We start from the raw sequence: 6,106 nt of genomic DNA on the forward strand, positions 1-6,106 counted from the left end.
TGTGAACCCGTACTCATGAAGGAAGCATTGGCCGTATTCGCCATTGATTGAAGAAGAATCAAAAGAAAATAGGAGAAAATTGATAAAACAGTGAAAAACAGAGTAAACATGGAGAAGAAGATTATGTGTTCTAGAGTCGACAAAGGATGAATACCAAGAACAGAAATAATCAAATTAAAATTTGAGACCTGCTCTGATACCAATTGTTAGGATCGTATAACTCAGTTCTTGGTACTGAATACTTACTTGATTAATTGGATTAACAGTGAGTAAGCAGCGGAAAGTATTATAATCAAACAAGCAGCAATCGGTATGAACACGATGAAGAACACTTGAATAACACGAAGAGAAAAACTTCAAAATGATTTTCAATTGATTGAAAATATTGGCAATTACAATTCTGGAAGCACACAAAATACAAAGGCCTACGCTGCTATTTATACAGGCAAGTAACCGTTTCCTGACACGACCTAAAGCAATTAAATCTAAGCCGTTCATCTAAAAACACATTACAAACAAGATCACGTGAAAGTCACGAGCAACTAATAAACCTAAGTAAAACGAGCTAAAGATAATCTACACAGAAGACATTTATGCAGATCCACTGTGAGACATCACAGAGGCTCTGCTGGATGAAACTTTGTAGCACACAGAGGAAATCTTCCAGAACCTCTGTGAGACACGACAGAGGTTCTGTCGTCTTTGACTTGTAGCATGGTCTTTGCAGAGGACAAGTTTCCAGAACCTCTGTGATGGATGACAGAGGTTCTGTCACTTGAATCTTGTACGATTGAGCTTCTTCCATTGATTGTCCTCTGTGGTCTTCTGTGACAGATCAACTTCTGTCAAAACTTGCTGTTTTACTTTTTCTATACTTTTACATTCAAGGATTGAGAGCTAACAAAAGGTTTCTTTTCCAAAAACAAGATAAGATAAGATTTTATCTCTTATCTTCTTTTTATATTTCTTGACAGAGTCGGTGAATGGGTTTAGTATTATAAAACTCTTTAGGCGGTGGGTTTAATATTTTTAAAACCTACCTTACTTCATCATGAAGGTTGCCTATTATTATTTAAATAATAGTTTTCACATAAACATGTTATCACACATGCATCTTCACGCATTTATCATTTTCTTATGCATGCACAACAATCACATTTTCACACATGCATTCTATTCATGCATTTAATTAAATAATATGCATGCTTTCACGTATTTCACATAAAGGTTACCTTAACCCAGGTTGTCTGAAACCCGGTTATAAAACTAGTGGCTTCCAATTGGTTACTTATTCTACAGTTAGAGTTTAGGCCCAACTGGTCACCTAAATCTTTTAAACTATGGCTCTGATACCATATGTAACAACCACATTCCAAAAATATGAATTACCAATGATAAAAACAATCACACGAAATATATTAAGTACCTAACCACCAAAGTAACAATGTAAAATCATATTCTTAAATGTTGTAGCAAAACCACCACTGAGATTATAAAGGGGGTATACAAACTTCTATTCCAAAAGGAAATTAAACCACTATTAGCTAAGGCATCGACTCCTATGTGACCTTCCAACCGAGGCTACATCTTGCCTTTATCCTTCCTAGAACCCTCATCTAGAATCCTACCTGAAAACATTTTTAGGTTATCAAAACATGGGTTAGATAGAAAGGTCTAGTGAATTTCTTGATCACAACTCTCATATAAAAATTATAACATGAAATGCGTAAATAGTCAACTTTGAATGAATGTAGACTCTGCTTGGAAAACATTCCATCTTAACACTACCTGTGTAGTTAAGATGAATGCAGCTTCTTCCGGACTACATTCTATCTTAGGACTTCCAGCCTTGACACACGGCTCTTAAAGTGAATGCTACTCTACTTGGTTGACATTCCATCTTAAGCTTATCCATGACATAAATCAAATTGATATTTTTGAGCCTAAGATGAATATAAACTCTACATGGAATATATTCCATTATAAAGACCCATATGCCACATAAAAAGATTTACAGAAAGACTCCACAAAGCTAGACATTCAACACGTATGTTAACATATTATCAATACCAACATCGGTATTGCCAATTATGACATGCAAATATCGTACACATATGGCATTTAAAAACTCACAGAGTTTACATATTCACAAACATCCACGTATACCTTAAGTGCATAAGGTCCATGTATTTTATCATGTTTTCAAAGTCATCAGATATCATTTCAGTAAATGTTAATTACTAGCAAGCATGTATTGCATTTAGGAGAAAATGTATAAGAAACTCACCTTAGGTCCAAGGACAAAGATAAACTCTAAAATTACAAAATTTCTCAAACCGAGCACTCAAATTAATGACATATGAAGGGTGTTAAACCACCACAATTATCTCAAAATCCACTTTTTAATATGTCTAAAGCAATCTCTTAAAACCTGGTCCTGAATCTAACCCGAAACAAGAAACGAAGAAAAACCAACAAGGCATCAAACAAAGCCTACCGTGAGTTTCACAGTGACTTAAAAAGTCGCAATAAAAGTCATTTGGGTGACTGTTTAAGCTGCACGAATTAAACACTTAACATTCAACTAGAACTCCTTAACTAAACATTCCCAAATCAATTTAAAACCCTGAAAACATTTAGATCAAAGTCCAAAACCATTTTAAACATCAATTTAACAACATTTCATGGATTAATCTGTCAAAACTCATCAAAACCCAATAATCTAGCTCCAGAACTTAAAACTCTTGATCTCAAAGAAAACCATCAACAATGGTGGATTTCCACAAAAGTAAACCATTTGTAAAAATATTTAGGCAATCCAAATCCATTACTCACCCAAGATTTCAACCAAAAACATGTCAAAAAGAAAAGAAACCCTCAACTAGAAGTCAATACTCCATTAATGGAGATGTCTACCTTAAGGTAAAAGTCTTAGAATCCGTGCCTAGAGTGAGATAACAAAGGAAATCCACTTATCCTTCTTGAATCCTCCACACACTCTCCTTGGAAGTTTTTGCTCTTCCAAGCACACTCTCCTCACACCTACAATCTTTCTTGGGACGATAACTTTCTCCTCAAGAATAAGCCACTATTTTTTTTCTTCCAAAAAGTAACATTTTCAACATAGGTCGCTTGGAATTTAGAGCCTTGGCCATTCAACCTTGAAGTCTCGCTTAAATATCACTTTTTTGAATTTTGGGTTATTACAATAAGGGTAAAGTTGTCAAGAAAATTCCTTAAAAAATCTCCTAAAAAACTTTCCATTATCTAACTCATTCCCAATAAAATTCCTAAAATCAAATCAAAAGAATCAGTAAAGAAATTTGCTACAAAAAAATAAAAAATACTCATGATTTTATGGTTTCGTTAATGAAAAGACTGGTTATTTCATGGATCATCATTTCATGGTTTACTTTCTAAAAGACTCATGCTTTCATGGTTTTGTCTATGAAAAAACTCATGATTTCATGATTTGTAGGATAATTTCAAGATCTAATGGTTTCATTAATGAAAATAACTCAAGATTTCTTGGTTTCATGAACACAATGAAAAAATGAATATTTTCATGGTTTCATCAACACCAGAAGTTCCATATCCCAATCTTCATGAAAAAAACAAATCTTTTCATAAAAGAAAAAAACATAAATTCATGGGATATTCATTCTATTTCAGGTAATGCAAAACCTGCTAGTCTCATTCACAACAATATAAAAAATACATATACATTATGACAACAACTATAAAGTAAAAAAAAAATTAATACCATCCGATTCATCTCCGAGCGAGAGAACTCCATCAAAATTATGCAACAAATTACTTGATCGGTCACCATTAACCTGAGCATCGGAACTTCTGTTTTGGTTAACAACAATAGGCAACACATAAGAAGATAAAAATGCTTCATCATTCTAAAAGATATCGCGAACATGAGTTTCATTTAACAAGATACTTTCAACAACAAATAACTATTTCAAACCCGCCATTGATGAATAAATGAACCAAAGAATGTAACCATAAGATTAGAATTGATGTATATCTTATTGTGATGAAAATGTTATCCCCTCGTCTTCTGATTGGCAATTTGTGGAGACAAATCTTGGAAGGGTTTAAAAGGCAACGCAAGATTACCTTAGAGATTGAAGGATTATGGTTGTTGATCTCAACTTTGGAAGCGGTAAGCATTTTTTGGGTATTTTGAGTGTTGGTTTTGGTTGTTGTGGATCTAATCTTGTGGTTGCGTTTGATGCTTTCCTATACTTGGGTTGATAGTCTTGAGAAGTTTTCTTTGTGAGATTTGCTTCTGGATCTCAGCTCTTCATATTTTGAAAGCTAAAGTTTTGGGTTTGGAACCTAGGTTTATATTAACCTAGCAAGATGAGTTCAAGTTGCTTTGCGAAAAAATTCTGCATGTGACAAATGTATATTTAGGGTCTTAAAGTGTTTTCCTTGATATTTATCAAATATGTTGAGTATTTGTTGAAGTTTGCATATTTGGTACATTTGGGTTAAAAAATCTTGAAAATGCATATATTTGGGATATTTGGACATTTTGATAATAACTCATGAGTGTGGGATATTTTGATGATATATCTTATAAATGAATATTATTTGGTGATAATTCATTTTTAGTGTATTTGGTTTGGAAAATACATATTGTTATGTTATGGGGCATTTTGGAAATATAAATGGTATAATTTCAACTGAAAAATGGTTTGTCCCAACCATTGATGGGTTTATGAGTTAATCTTACCTTTAGAGCATGTGCTTGCATAAACATTGGTTAAATATGTTTTTATTGCTTATGATGATTCTTATTTAATAGTTAATGAAGTTGTTGAGCTTTTTGTTTGATTTTGACTCAGACGAGTCTTGGGGACATTTTCCCAGTTTAAGTTGCTCTATGCTGGGATTTTGGAGTTATATGTAGTTATGACATATTTATTTGTAAATTACATGTTTTGAATATGTTGGTCATTCATTTGGTGTCATGTAATTTAGACTGTTATGTTTGAATACATAGGCATGTGAGTTAGTCTTGTTTTAGTGTAGTGTCGGTATTACGGGGTTGGACTTCGGGACCCTTGAGGCTTTTAGCCTAGTTGAGTAGGCACTAAGGACTTGAGCCTTGAGGTGCTACCCAAAGTGGTGGCCACTAAGAAACATGCACTTTGAGGTGCTACTCATAGGTTAGGCAGTAAGGTCATGATCCTCGAAGTGATATTCCAAAGAGTAGGCACGAAGATTATTGGGTCTTGAGATGCTACCTAGAGTGGTAGGCACTAAGAACCATGAGCTTTGAGGTTGAGATGCTACCTAGAGTGGTAGGCACTAAGAACCATGAGCTTTGAGGTTTTACTCGTTGGGGGGGGGGGTAAGGCACTAAGGAAATGAGCCTTGAGGTGTTATTCCTTTGGATAGAAACTAAGGTCAATTAAATCTTGCAGATGCTACTTTATATCGTCTCTGATACACCTTTGAAGACCATAAGAAAACCTAGCTGAAGAAACCTTCTAGGGCTTCACCTAGTCAAACCTCAACTTTGGGAGAGAAGAATTCTTATCCTAAGCAAACATCAACCCTAAAGTTGAAAGTTGACTTAACTCGAAAGACATATGAGAGTGCTAAAATTTCTCAAAGATCGACAGAGAAAGGAATTCTTGGTGTTGGTCCTGCTCATCTTCGTTTATCTAACACTTACAATTTTGGCACTAAAGCTCGTTTCAATTATAGGAAATTCTATCACTATGGTAAAATCTCTCATATCGCCAGTAAATTTTCCAAAGCTATCAAAGCTGAAAAATCGGCTAAAGTAAAAAAAAACAACCAAAACTGACAAGTCAGCTAAGGTGAACAAATCCACTAAAGTTGAAAAACTTTCTCGAGGGAAGGAAGTCAAATCTTCCAAGTCCACTAACCCTATTGGACCCATTGAAAAATGGGTACCAAAGAAAATTTAATCTTCATTACGATTACAGGACTTAATGAGTATCTAGTATCTCGATAGTGGATGCTCTAGACATATGATGGGAAATAAGTCGCTGGTCACTGATTACAAGGAAGAGAAAGGTTCCTCAGTAACCTTTGGTGGAAATTGAAAGGGTTACAC

This window comes from Cynara cardunculus (genome assembly GCF_001531365.2).
Source record: "Cynara cardunculus var. scolymus isolate 2C chromosome LG 10, CcrdV1, whole genome shotgun sequence".
NCBI classification, from domain to species: Eukaryota; Viridiplantae; Streptophyta; class Magnoliopsida; order Asterales; family Asteraceae; genus Cynara; species Cynara cardunculus.